The sequence below is a fragment of the Mobula birostris genome, chromosome 2 (assembly GCF_030028105.1).
Source record: "Mobula birostris isolate sMobBir1 chromosome 2, sMobBir1.hap1, whole genome shotgun sequence".
Classification (NCBI taxonomy): domain Eukaryota; kingdom Metazoa; phylum Chordata; class Chondrichthyes; order Myliobatiformes; family Myliobatidae; genus Mobula; species Mobula birostris.
In genome coordinates, this window is record NC_092371.1 from 3,435,721 (window position 1) to 3,449,097 (window position 13,377).

A 13,377-nucleotide genomic window follows, 5' to 3' on the forward strand; every position below is an offset into this window, starting at 1 on the left:
CGTGTACCTGTCCATATCCCTCTAAACCTTTCCTATCCGTGTCCCTGTCCAGTTGCCGTTTAAGTGTTGTTCATATACCTGCCTTAACCTCTTCTTCTGGCAGTTCGTTCTATATACTGACCGCTCTCTGAGTGGAAAAATAATTCTGCTCAGGTCCCTTTTAATCTTTCCCCTGGCGCCTCCTAGGTTTAGACAGTCCTGCCGTGGCACAGGAATTGGTTTCTTATTGCCACCCGTACCAAGATGCAGTGAAAAGCGTCTGTGTGTGCCCACCGGAACGATCATTCCGTGCACAAGTACTGTACATAGTGATTGCACAAAAGAAAAAGAATACAGAATGCCGTGTTACAGCCGCGTAGAAAGTGCCGACCAGGCGCAAGGGCCACGATGAGGTGGAGTGGGAGGACACGAGTTCACCTTTAGTGTAAGTTAGTGTGTGCGTCCCCCCTCCCCTCCCACTTTAAAACGATGCCCCCTAGTCGTAGACTCCTCTACCCTCGGGGAAAAGTCCGTGAAAAAGACTTCACTACACCCCTCGTGATTTCGTAAAGCCCTATAACGTCACCCCTCAGACTCCCTGGCTCCTGGGGAAACAGTCGCAGCCTAGCCAGACTCTCCTCATCACTTCTAACAGAAAATGCACTGGAAGAGGAGTGAATGCGGGCCATTATCCCGTCCCGGACCAACAATGTCTTGCTGTTGGTTACCCCAATCCGCTGCTCTGTTGGACCCCATGCTCCCAAAGCCTCTAGTCCAAGCTCTGTCAAGGGGAAGAGAGCTACCGGTGGACGGAGGAACAACCTTCAATGATGTTCCCAAAGCCTCGGCAAAGACGTGTAGCAGCCTCACCGGCCCCTGGGGATCCTCGGCCCCATGCGTTGGTGAGGCTGCAACTGGAATATTGCATTCAGTTCTGTTCACCCTGCTATAGGAATGATAAATGCTGCTGATCGGGGTGGAAGATAAATGCTGGCACTGAGGGATGAGTGATAAATGCTGGTACTGAGGGATGAGTGATAAATGCTGGCACCGAGATGGGTGATAAATGCTGGCATAAGGGATGAATGATAAATGCTGGCACTCAGGGATGAGTGATAAATGCTGGCACCGAGGGATGGGTGATAAATGCTGGCACCGAGGGATGGGTGATAAATGCTGGCGCTGAGGGATGGGTGATAAATGCTGGCTCCGAGGGATGGGTGATAAATGCTGGCGCTGAGGGATGGGTGATAAATGCTGGCGCTGAGGGATGGGTGATAAATGCTCGCACCGAGGGATGAGTGATAAATGCTGGCGCAGAGGGGTGAGTGATAAATGCTCGCACCGAGGGATGGGTGATAAACATTGTTAGTTAGGGATGGATGATAAATGCTGGCATTTTGGGCTGGGTGATAAGTCCTGGCTGTTAGAGATGGGTGATAAGTGCTGGCATTTAGAGATGGGTGATAAACGCTGGCATTTTGGGCTGGGTTATAAATGCTGGCTGTTAGAGATAGGTGATAAACGCTGGCATTTAAGGGTGGGTGATAAGTGCTGGCAATTAGAGTTGGGTGATTAGTGCTGGTATTTAGAGATGGGTGGTAAATGGTGGCATTTAGGGATGGATGATAAATGCTGGCATTTAGAGGTGGGTGATGTGATGGCATTTAGAGATGGGTGATAAATGCTGGCATTTAGAGATGGGTGATAAACACTGGTATTTAGGGATGGGTGATAAACGCTGATATTTAGGGATGGGTGATAAATGCTGGTATTTAGGGATGGGTGAAAAACGCTGATATTTAGGGATGGGTGATAAATGCTGGTATTTAGGGATGGGTGATAAATGCTGGTATTTAGAGATGGGTGATAAATGCTGGCGTTTAGAGATGGGTTATAAGTGCTGCTATTTAGGGATGGGTGATAAACGCTGGTATTTAGGGATGGGTGATAAATGCTGGTGTTTAAGGATGGGTGATAAATGCTGGCATTTAGAGATGGGTGATAAATGCTAGCCTTGCTTGCAGCCCCCGGCACTGAAAAGCTAAACTGAAAGAGCCAGCTTGGCACAATAGGATCCCATAATCATCCAGCTGGGCACAATAGGATCCTATAATCAGCTAGCTTGGCACAATAGGATCCCATAATCAGCCATATTGTGCCATGTGGTCGGTTTACAAGTTATAATGGAACAACCACTAACTCCGGGACCCTCAGGGGATTTGCGCTGCCCACGACCTTGAGTTGTGTAGTTGAATATTCCCCCTACTGCTCAGATTGACTCAGCCCATCGAGTCATCCTGCAGAGGCAGGGTCCTCTGCCGTCACGCAGAACCCCAGCATCTGAGGCTCAGATATCCTAAATCTTTATTTAGCCGGGTTACAGTCTACATTCGATGAGTGCAATACCTGGTCATGACCCTCGGTCGCCACATTTTATTCTGCCCTCATCCATTTCGAGTCTTTGCATTTCCCCCTCCCCACTAATTCCGACAATCACAGTGCCCGGAATCTCCAAGTTCCATCTGTTCCTCTAGGAAGTGATTTAATCTAATTAAGTCCTCAGATACTGTATCTGTAAACAGGATGCATCCTGTCCGTCTCTGCTTCATTAAGTCATCGTCATAACTGAATGTAACCATTCCTGCAGCACAGGAACAGGCTTTCGACCCAACATGTGCCTGCTGACCCCTCTGCAGCAATTCCATTCCCCAGCCCCGGACCGTCCCCTTCTCTGTCTCGGTGATTCAGTGCTCCTTCAGATAATTCTTCAATGTTGTGAGAGTCTCTGGCTCCACCACTCCACTCAGGAAGTGTGTCCCAGATTCCAGCTCCCAGGGGAAAATCTCCCTCTCTGATCCGTACTATATCCAACACACACACACACACACACACACACACACACACACACACACACACACACACCACACACACACACACACCCACCCACCCCACACATAAACACACACACACACACACACACACACACACACCACACCACACTACACACACCCACACACACACCACACCACACACACACACACACACACACACAGACACACCACACCACACACACACAGATACACATCACACACACACACCACCACATACACACACACCACACACACACACACACACCACACATACACACACACACCACACACACACCACACCACACACACACACACACCACACCACATACACAAACACACACCCCACGCACACAGACACACACACCACACACACACACACACAGATACACACCACATACACTCACATACACACACACAGACACACACACACACCACACCACATACACAAACACACACCCCACGCACACAGACACACACACACACAGATACACACCACATACACTCACATACACACACCACCACATACACACACACACCACACACACACATACCACACCACATACACACACACAGACACACACACCACACACACACACAGATACACACCACATACACACACCACCACACACACACACACACACCACACATACACACACACACACCACATACACACACACCACACCACACACCCCCCCACACACACACACACCACACCACATACACACACACACACACACACACAGATACACACCATAGCGCGCGCGCACACACACACACACACACACACACCACATACACACACACACACCACACCACACACCCCACACACACACACACACCACAGCACATACACACACCACACCACATACATACACACACACACACACACACACACACACACACACACACACACAACTTATGCACTCTGTGTCTAGACATCTCTGTCGTGGGAACAGTTTCTTGGTATCTACCCATCTCTGTCTGTCATAACTTTTTACAGAAAGCAAAACTCTGGAATAACTTGGTCGGTCAGACAGCATCTGTGGAGGAGAAGGGGCTGTCGACATTCCATCAACTGTCCACTTTCCTCCACAGACGCTGCCTGACCCGCCGACCCCCTCCAGATTTTTGTTATTTGCTCCAGATCGCAGCAACTGCGGTCTCTTCTGTCTCCATAATTTGTACACAAACTGCCGTGATCATTCAGTGGGTCATTGACCTCAGGAAAGGGGGCGGGCAGGCACATCCTCCTGTTTATATTAACGGTGCTTAGGCTGAGAAAGATTGAGCATAAATCTCAGCTACAATTTGTCTCACCCAGGGATACGGCCAGAAAGCTCACCAATGCCCGTACCTCCTCAGGGAGCTAAAAAAAAGAGAACTCGGTTGCTTCCGATAACCGTCACCAACTTTTACAGCTGCACCACAGAAAGCATCCTATCCGGATGTCTCACGGTTTGGCGCGGTAGCTGTTCTGCCCGTGATCCCAAGAAACTGCAGAGTTGTGGACGCAGCACGGAAACCAGCCTTGCCTTCACGGACTCGTCTGCACTTCTCACTGCCGACAGCATAATCATATACCCCGGCCACCCGCATTCTGTCTTGTCCCCTCTCTCATCGGGCAGATGGTACAACAACCTGAAAGCACGTACCACCAGGCTCTGGGACAGCTTATATCCCGCTGGTATCAGACTCTAGGACAGAACTAAGAGATTCTATCTCTTCATGACACTTGTACCTTACTGTCAACCTGTTCTGCAATTTCTCGGTAACTGTAACACTCTCTCTCTCTCTCTCTCTCTCTCACACACACACATACTGGCACACAGGATCTGATGGTGACAGACAGGGAGCTGAGACTCTGACCGTTTCCCTGACAAGACGACACGAGCAGGGAGATCGGAAACATCTTGTGCTCTGACACGGGGGTGGGGAATTGGAACAATTATTTCCTGATCGCTGTAAACATCGACGGGAAGTTCTTTTTATTGTTCGCTGGCCCTCAGTGTCAGGCTAAAGCTTTTAAAGCTGGTGCTCTCATCCGCAGAGAGAGGTTCCATCTGGACTCGGCACGGCAGACATGCTGGGCTCCTACCGCAGAGGTTCACCCCTCCCTCTGCGCCGCTGTCCCGTCCACACATTCTGTCTCCCTGTCACCCACACACTCCCCCCATCACTCTCCCCTGTCACCCGCTCTCTCCATTATTCCACCTGCCCTACACACATGACGGACAGTCCATCTCTCCCTCAGTGAAACACTCCCTCACAGCACCGCCCCTCCATCAATCCTTCAAGTACCGCCCCTCCCACGATATGACTTCCTTCATTGCCCTCTCGCTGCCCTTTTTTTAAACAAAACTACAAATGTTTATTGACCAGTGAAAACAAACATCATGGATTTACAAGACTAATAATAATTTCAAATTTAAATCCGGATACCACTATCTACAAGCACTCAGTTCCCGGCGGGGGGGGGGGGGCGGTAATCGTTCTCGGAACTCCCCCACTGTACCCATAGTGACCGCTTGCTCCCCGTTAAAGGACACTTGTCAGCGTCGTAACCCCGGGAAAGTGCAGGCTGCTTGTTGTTGGGAAGCTGCGTGGCGCTGCTCCCGGACCGCACTCTTTACAGCGGGTCCAGCCAGGCTGCAGACACAATCCACATGCAGGTGTGACCGGGACCGGCGACCTGAGCGAGTCCCTCACGCAGCCCGAGTCCTCACTCGGCTCCAGTTCCGGACAGGCAACAACTCTGATCAGCCCCAACTCAACTTCCTCAGGATGTCCGGCCAGGGACTGGTGTTGGCCTCTTTTTACTCACCAGGTCCTGTGCCAAACACATGCCATTCGCCCAACACAGCGTACCCAAAACTTCCCCTCCCTTTCCACGACTGACCCGGATCTCTGATCACACACTCCCGGGTTCAGACACTGAGTGAAGCTCCCTCCATTCCGTCCCATCACACACTCCCGGGGTCAGACACAGAGTAAATCTCCCTCTACACTGTCTCATCACACACTCCCGGGGTCAGACACAGAGTGAAGATCCCTCTACACCGTCCCATCACACACTCCTGGTCACTTCTATCCTCTAGCTTTATGAGGATGTAATTTCTGAACATTAATCTTGTTTATGCCCCTCACAATTCTGTCCACCTCTGTCAGGTCTCCCTTCAACCTCCTCCACTCCAGGGAGAAGAGACCCTGTCCCTCCTGATAAGTGAAACTCTCCGTCCCAGGCAAGGTCCCGGGGAATCTCCCTTCCACCCTCTCCAGTGCAGTCACCTCCTTCCTATGGTGCGGTGACCAGAACGGAGACAGTGCTCCAGCTGTGGCCCGACCAATGTTCGATAAGGTCGGAGCGTAACCCAAGTCTTTCTATGTTCTGTCCTTCGGTAATGAGGGCGTATTCTTACGGCGCCTGTCCCACTCTAACTCCCTGCACTGCACCTTCAGGGATAGGACAGAGATCACGGAACAGTACAGGCCCTTTGGTCAACCTTTTTACCCACTGCAAGATCAATCTAACCCTTCTCTGCCATATAGTCTTCCATTTTTCTTCTACCCATATCCTATCTAAGTTTATTAAATGTCTCTGATGTATCTGCATTGACCACCACGCCAGCAGTGAGGTCCCCGCACCCACCGCGCTCTGTGTAAAAAAAATACCACGACTGACACCACCTCTATACTATCCTCCAATCGCCTTAACAGTGTGTCCTCTCATATAACTATTGTCATCCTGGGGGAAAGGCCCTGGCTTGTCTACTCTGTCTGTGCCTGTTATCATCTTATACACCTCTACCAAGTCTCTTCTTGTCCTCCGTCGCTCCAAAGAGAAAATTCTCAGCTCGTGGAACCCTTCCTGGTAAGTCGTGACATCTGATCCTGGTAAGTCTCCTCTGTGCTCCATGTGAAGCGTCCACATCCTTTCTATAAGGAGGTGACCAGAATTGGACACAATATTCCAGATAGCCGGAGTTTTATAAAGCCACAACATTACCTCGTGGCTCTAGAGCTCAATCCGCCGAAAAATGAAGGCAAAAACACCACACACCTTCTTAACCACCCGATCAACTTTGAGAGATTTATGGACTTGGACCCCCAAATCCCTCTGTTCCTTCATGCTGCCAAGGATCCTGACATTAACTTTGTACTCTGCGCCAAGTTCCACCTTCCAAAGTGAATCATTTCGCACATTTCCGAGTTGAACTCCATTTGTCACTTCTCAGCCCGGCCCTGCTTCCCATCAATATCCCGTTATAATCTCCTCGCGTGGTATCCACACCGCCACGCTTTGTGTCACCCTTCCATTTCTCCATCTAAATGTTTTATAAAAAACCACAAACAGCAGAGGTCCCGAAACGGCTCCCTGGGGAAAACCACTGGTGACCGACCCCCAGGTAGAATACGCTCCCTCTGTCCTCTGTGAGCAAGCCAATTCTGAATCCATGCAGCCGTTTCCCTGGATCCCATGCTTCCCGACTTTCTGAATGAGCCTTGTCGATCGCCTTACTAAAATCCACACGCACCACGTGGACACACAAAAAGTCCCCCAGATCCCCTGGCTAATGGTCACCAACCTCGCGGTCCTGCGGAGGATTCGTGAGTGCCAGCGGGCCTCTCGTCCTCCGCACGGGTTAGCCGGGAGAAATGTTCCGAGCCCCCGGTGGGTCAGGGGCGGATGGACTCACCAGCGCAGAGGAAGATGCCGTTTTCCGTGGAGGGCCACACACAGCGCTGGGGAAGGGTTTACGGTGCAGACCGAGGGAGTTCGGTGGCGCCCATCCCGAGTGCATAAGGGACGGGCGGGTCTCCAGAGTGGGTCCACTCCCTCCCTTGATCTTCGCTCCCACCTTCGCCGCTGCGTTCCAGAGGAAAGCAATGGATGGTTGGGATGGGTCTGGGCCGCGGTGACGCGGCGGGCGGTCACTCACTCGAGCGTGTCCGTTCGCAGGTGGTAAATATTCATCACCTATGAGTATCCTCAACAGTTGATGTCACACAAGGGTGCGTCCTCTGCCCCCTACTCTGCTCCCTCTACACTCACCACTGCGTGGCCAGATTTGGCTACGTTTAAGATGTATCTCAAATAAGGATGAGTCGGAGAATAGGGAAGAGACAGAGAGTTTAGTTACACGGTGTCATGACAACAACCTTTCCCCCAATGCCAACAACAAACAAAAGCTGGTCATCGATTTCAGGAAGGGGGTGCTGCACGTGTCCCTGTTTACATTAACTGTTCTGAAGTCAAGAAGGTTGAGAGCTTAAGTTCCTAGGTGTGAGCATCACCGGAAACGTGTCCTGGCCCAACCACGTAGACGCCACGGCCAATGCAGCTCACCAGCACCTCTACTTCCCCTAAGACGCTTAAAAATGGCACGGTCGTTTTGACCCTCACCAATCTGTATCGATGCACCCTAGAAAGGGCGCTATCTGGATGCATCGCAGTTTGGTATGGAAACTCGTCTGCCTGTGGTAGAAAGAAACTGCAGAGAGTTGTGGACACAGATCAGCCCGTCAGGGAAGCGAATCTCCCCTCCACGGACTCTGTCTGCACTTCTCGCTTCTTTCTTCTCCCATCGGGCAGAAGATACAAAAGTCTGAAAGTACGTACCACCCGGCTCAAGGACAACCTCTATCCCGCTGTTAGAAAACTATTCAATGTTCCCTTGCTACAATAAGATGGACTCTTGACCTCACAGTCTACCTGGTCATGATCGTTCACCTTACTGCGCTCCGCTTTCTCTCTGATTCTTTATTGTGCGTCACATACAAAATGCTGGAGAAACTCGGCGGGTCAGCTATCATCTATGGAAGTGAATAAACAGGACTTTGCCGAAAACATCGACGGTTTAATCATTTAGTATGTAAAATGGGACCTCAGATGACAATATGTAAAATGGGGTATCAATATAAGTGACAATAATAAACTAGTTTCCTTCCCCGCTCCCTCTCCGATTTCCGTAGGATCACCCTATACGTAAACCCCTTGTCCCTCCGCACTGATCTCTTCCCCTCCCCCCCCCCCCGCACTTGCACCTACCCCTCCTCTCTGACCACCATTCAGGGCCCCAAACAGTCCTTCCAGGTGACACTTCACCTGTTAGTCTGTCGGGATCATACGTTGTACCCGGTGCTCCCGGTGCGGCCTCCTGTACATTGGTGAGACCCGACGTTGACACCGCTTTATCGAGCACCTTCGTTCTCTCGCCGCCGGTGGCTACCGTTCCAATGTGTCTTCGCATTCCCATTCTGACATGTCAGCCCATGTCCTGCTCCACCGGCACGATGAGGCCACACTCAGGCAGGAGGAGCCGCACCTCATCTTCCGATTGGGGAGCCTCCAACCTTACGCCATGAACACCGACTTACCGAACTTGCGGTAATCTCTCCCCTGTCCATACGTTTCCCTTTTTCCATGACCTTTTCTGGCTCCCCTTTCCCTTCTCTTCACCTCACCATGGCTTCTCTCCTCTTTCCCTTTCTTCCATGGTCCATTGCCTTCTTCAGCCCCCTACCTCTTCCACTTGTCACCTTCCAGACTCATTCTTCCTCCCCTCCCGTCGCCCACCTTCCCCTTACCTGCTCTCACTTATCACCAGACACCTTGTGCCTCTTCCCCTCCCCACCTTATTCTTGCTTCTGTCCCGATAAAGGGGTCTCGACCCTCCACAGATGCTGCCTGAGCTGCCGAGTTTCTCCGGCATGTAGTCTCCGCCTCCGTACGTCAGGGCCCTGTGCAAGGTATGCCGGCGATGCCAGTGACTACCTCAAGAGGAGAGGACGTCCCATCTAGTGCCGGTCTTTGCCGGGACTTTCCAGAGCCTGGGCTGTGACACGCTAGTTCGAGCACAGTTTCATTGACCCTGGCGGGGGGGGGGGGGGGTTGTTAAATATCTCTCCTAAGCCGAGTACAGGAGGGCGGCATCTGGAACTGACTGAATCATTCCAGGGGCATCTGCGAGTTTTTTTTCGCAGTGGGATTTCCCGACCAGTAAGCTGGTGGTGGGTGTTGGTGCGCGGTGGGGGGCAAACGGGTCGGCCGGGTTTCACACTCAGTGGGCTTCAGAGTGGTTTCACAACCCCTCTCGTTCCCCACGGAGTGTCACCGGAGAATCCCAAAGAAGGTGCCGGCGGATTCAGGCGGGCAGTGGGTGCGGCTTGTCCCGGGGAGAGGGCCAGGTCCGCAGCTGGTCCGTTGCTCCGAGAGCTGGCCAGCTGACAGCGGCGAGCGGCTGCCCCGTTGGACCGACAGAGAACAAGAGCCCCACCCGGGGAACCGGACGCCAGATGGATAAACTGCTCAGCGGTCCTTTCCCCGGGGAGCCTGTTCTGGGTCCAAGTTCACCCCAAGTCTGAGACAACCCACCTCCCCCCCCCCCACCCCGAACAAGATCCTGAGTCCCCCGCGGTGATTGTGGATCTGAAACCCCTGAAAGTGTGTGTGTGCTTGGGGGAGGGGGGAGGAATTGCGAGGCATCTTTTTACACAGAGTTGTGGGTGACTGGAATGGGCTGCCAGGGGCTGGGGTGGAGGATGAGGTTCCTAGGCAGGCAGAGAATGGAAGGATATGGATAGTGTGCAGGCGGAAGGGATTCGTTTGGTTAGGAGTTTAATTGCTAGTATAATTAGTTTGGCGTAACGTGGTGGGCCGAAGGGCCAGTTCCTATGCTATATTGCTCTACGGTCCATGAGTGACACTCATTTCCCCCGCCCCACGCCCAAAGGGCACCCTCACCCCTACCTGAGACTTTCAGGAGGGGAGGCACCGGGGATATACAGGAACCAACAATCTCCTCGATAGCGCAGATCGCCCTTCCTTGCCATTCACACACACACACACACACACACACACACACACACACACACACACACACACGGTTCATGCACATTTACAACGCAGACTATAGACACACACCGCTCCTCTCACTTCAATTGCGCAACGATTCATCCCAAAGTGGAACTGATGTTCGACCTCCGCTCCCCCCCCCCATCCACGGCATCTCCCGTCACCCCTCCCCTGTCTGCTCCCTCTCCCCAACGCGCCACTCTCCTTACCCCAACCACTCCTTCCCCAATCTCCCGCCTCTCCCTACCTCCCCGCACTCCCTTTCGTCCCCTCCTCTACCACACACCTCCATCGCCCCTCATGCCTCCCCCTATTGAACCCTTCCCCAGCACGGATTCCGGGAGCCGCCCCTCCCTGAATGCCGGGTTTTTATGGGTCTTGTATCCCTCTTTATCACTTCTCGCAAACTCTTCCAGCTCCCCCCACTCCAGTCTCTCTCTACCCGCGCACCCCCCCCCCACAACACACACACACACACACACACACACACACACACACACACACACACACACACACACACACACACACAAACACCCACACCACGTCCGTTCACTTTGGAACTACAGTACCCATTCCCTTCCCAAAGCCCCCGCGCACATCTCCCACCGCCCGTGTCCCTTCTTTAGTTCCTCACGACAGAGGACACTCAGGGTGCGGATCACCCCGTACCCCTACACCGCAACAACCCCACAGATACCCCCACCACCGCCCGCTCTCCGGAATTACCCGAGCTTTCAGCAGCGAGCCACGATGGAAGCCTTTCGAAGCCCGATTCCTCCGAATCGGAACGTCGGAGCAGAGAGCAGCAGCAACGGTCAAGGTCTCTTCGCTCCCCGTAGCCGCCCCCCCACCCCCAACTCACCCCGGTCACGTCAGTGGCAGCTCGGAGCCTCTGCTTCCATTTCCCGCCCCATCTCCAGAGGATCCCGAGAGGAAATGGTTTTCCTTCCCAGCCTGACAAACAGCAGACAGCCTGGGGCTGGCGCCGCTCCAGCGGGGACCCGCGGGACAGCAGGAATTCGCGGGATTCAGCACCGTCCTCGGCCAGGAAATTAGTCACTTCTCAGCGTCCCCCCCCCCCCCCGCCTTCCCTCCACGGTAATCTGTCCTACGCCTCAATGCTCCCCCGCCTGGCACACCACCCCATCCCCACCCCTGCCCTCCATTCCCCGTCCGTATTTCCCCCTCTATAGATCCAGTTTCCTCCCTGTGCGCCGCAGCGGGAGGGAACCGCTGATCACAGCTCGGAGACACGGGTTCAGTCACCACCCCCGGCGGGCCGTCATGTGGGTGAGTGTGAGAGAGTGTGTGTGTGAGAGAGAGAGAGACAGACAGACAGAGAGAGGGAGTGTGTATGAGGGTGTGAGAGTGTGCGGGAGTGTGAGAATGAGAGAGAGTGTGAGTGTGAGAGAGAGAGACACTAAAACTAGATATCACAGGTTAAGGGGTGAAATACTTGAGGAGGAGATTCTTCACTCGGGGGGTGGTGACAGCGTGGAACGAGCTGCCAGCGGAAGTGGTGAATGCGAAGTCAAATGTAGCATTTAAGAAACACACACTAAAAGCGGGAGGAACTCAGTCCTGCCGAAGGGTCTCGGCCCGAAACGGCGACGGTTTACTTTTTTCCATAGATGCTGCCTGGCCTGCTGAGTTCCTCCAGCAGTTCGTGTGTGTTGCTTGGACTTCCAGCATCTGCTGATTTTCTCGTGTTTGCAACATTGAGAGAGGTTTGGATAATTACATGAATGGGATGGTTATGGAAGGCAACGATCCAGATGCGAGACGTTGGGACTAGGCAAAATAACAATTCGGCACGGACTAGATGGGCCGAAGGGCCTACTTCTCTACTATAGTGGTCTATGACTGTCCTTGTGTGTGAGTGAGTGTCTGTGTTTCTGCGTGTGTGTGACTGTTTGTGTCTGTGTGTATGAGTGTCTGTGAGTGTGTGTGTGTGTCTGTGAGTGTGTGTGTGTGTGTGTGTGTGTCTGTGAGTGTGTGTGTGAGTGTGTGTGACTGAGAGTGTGTGTGAGTGTGTCTGTGAGAGTGTGTGTGTGTGTGTGTGTCTGTGAGTGTGTCTGTGAGTGTGTGTGTGTGTGTGTGTGTGAGTGTGTGTGTCTGTGAGTGTGTGTGTGTGTCTGTGAGTGTGTCTGTGAGAGTGTGTGTGAGTGTGTGTGTCTGTGAGAGTGTGTGTGTGTGTGTCTGTCTGTGAGTGTGTGTGTGTGTGTGGGTGTGTCTGTGAGTGTGTCTGTCTGTGAGTGAGTGTGTGTTGGGTTTGCATATTTTCTGAGATTACTTAGTTTTTCCGGGGTGCTCCAGTTCCCTCCCACATCTCAATGACGTTCTAGGTAGGTGGGTTAACCAGCGCCCCACCCCCCCACCCCCGTGTTTGGGTGTGGAGTAGAAGCTGGTAGGAATGGGGAAAACTAAGATGGGATCAATTTTGATGGTCAGCACAGAGCTGATGGGACGAAGGGCTTGTTTCTGTTCTGCATGAATCAATGGAAATTCCATTCTCCAACATACTTCCATCTTCGTTGAGCTGTGCAGAGGCAGAACAGGTCAGCACAGGAGCAGCCCTCGGGCCAAACTAATCAAATGCCCATCTTTCTGCCAACACAATGTCCATATCTCTCCTCCCTCTCTCCATCCGAGGGCTTGCCTCACAGCCTCTTA

The 13,377-nt window shown here is 52.7% G+C and overlaps 2 protein-coding genes across 14 annotated transcripts in view; one reads left to right on the forward strand and one right to left on the reverse strand.

Annotated features, from left to right (window-relative positions):
* LOC140211310 (uncharacterized) overlaps positions 1–11,672 on the reverse strand; it is a 68,908-nt gene extending 57,236 nt beyond the window's left edge. For 8 of the 9 annotated variants that reach the window (XM_072281031.1, XM_072281041.1, XM_072281035.1 and 5 more), the window contains exon 1: positions 11,431–11,546. The gene's annotated coding sequence lies outside the window, so the exon portion shown is untranslated. Of the gene's footprint in view, positions 1–11,430; positions 11,547–11,566 lie in introns of those variants that run through there. The other variant, XM_072281021.1, reaches the window with a different exon arrangement.
* LOC140211277 (aminopeptidase N-like) overlaps positions 11,559–13,377 on the forward strand; it is a 90,732-nt gene continuing 88,913 nt past the window's right edge. For 3 of the 5 annotated variants that reach the window (XM_072280991.1, XM_072281008.1, XM_072280999.1), the window contains exon 1: positions 11,560–11,994. The gene's annotated coding sequence lies outside the window, so the exon portion shown is untranslated. Of the gene's footprint in view, positions 11,995–13,377 lie in introns of all 5 variants that reach the window. The other 2 variants (XM_072281003.1, XM_072281014.1) reach the window with 1 other exon arrangement.